This window comes from Gracilinanus agilis, chromosome 2 (genome assembly GCF_016433145.1).
Source record: "Gracilinanus agilis isolate LMUSP501 chromosome 2, AgileGrace, whole genome shotgun sequence".
Classification (NCBI taxonomy): domain Eukaryota; kingdom Metazoa; phylum Chordata; class Mammalia; order Didelphimorphia; family Didelphidae; genus Gracilinanus; species Gracilinanus agilis.
In genome coordinates this window covers 696,065,962-696,067,047 of record NC_058131.1, presented here as the reverse complement: position 1 = coordinate 696,067,047, position 1,086 = coordinate 696,065,962, and the positions used below count along the sequence as shown (strand labels likewise).

At 49.5% G+C, this 1,086-nt stretch overlaps 1 pseudogene; it reads left to right on the top strand.

The window, feature by feature from the left end:
- Positions 1 to 387: 387 nt before the first annotated feature.
- LOC123236517 lies at positions 388 to 788 on the top strand (annotated as a pseudogene).
- The last annotated feature ends 298 nt before the right edge of the window (positions 789 to 1,086 follow it).

The window sequence follows — 1,086 nt, the reverse complement described above, 5'->3', positions numbered from 1 at the left end:
AGCAGCATAACCGCAAGTGGCAACTTCTTCTTCGTTCAATAATTACGGGATAAGCTGCCGGTTTGACTCTTGGTTGATGACCACAAAGCCTCGAGCCAAGGCCATCCCCACGGCTTACTCGTGCGCTGCAAAATGTATACATTGCAATGACGAGAATGAGAATGCGAGAGAGAGACTTTGATGGCCACACGGGAAAAGGGGGTTTTTCCTATTAAAATATGGCACCCAAACAATGATATCAAGAACAATTGATATAAAACGTGCCATTGGCGGGGGGTAGGTTAATCCCATTAAACTCCTGTCCAGTTGTACATCCAATACCATCTCTCTGAACGACAACTCACTGTGGCTTCCAGATTAAGAGGGACATCAAAACAAAGAGAGAAAATGGCGCCCAAGGGGAAGAGCGGCTCTGGCAAAGGAGGGAAAGGGGGAGCAGCAGCTTCTGGGAGAGAGGGTGCTGCTAAGAAGGCCCAGGGTCCCCAAGGTGGCGGAAATGCAGTCAAAGTCCGGCATATTCTGTGGGAAAAGCACGGCAGAATCACGGAGGCCATGGAAAGGCTGAAGTCTGGAGTGAGACTCAATGAAGCTGCCTCTCAGTAGTACAGTGAAGATAAAGCCAGGCAGGAGGGAGATCTGGGCTGGATGACCAGAGGTCCCATGGTAGGCCCATTCCAAGAAGCAGCCTTTGCCTTGCCTGTCAGTGGCCTAGACAAGCCCGTGTACCAGATCCTCCAGCGACAACCAATTTTGGGTACCATTTTATCATGGTCGAAGGGAGAAAATAAACTCATCCATTTTTTATGAACAAAAAAATAAAAAAACAAAAGGGACATCAAAGCCAAACATCGCACACAGCTAACCTCAAGCCATCTGGCTCCCCGAAGCCATTAGGCAGCTGCATCGTCCTCCGAAGACATTCTCCAGGGGGTCCAAATGGCAGCAGGACTGAAAAGGAGACAGATGTGGGGTTCCGAGCTTGAATATGCTCTCTTGGACCAACGGAAGGAGCCGAAGGTGGAGGACGGAAGTGATGTTTGTCAGAGAAAACACGTGGAGCATCCGAGTATCAGAACGAAGGTTGTG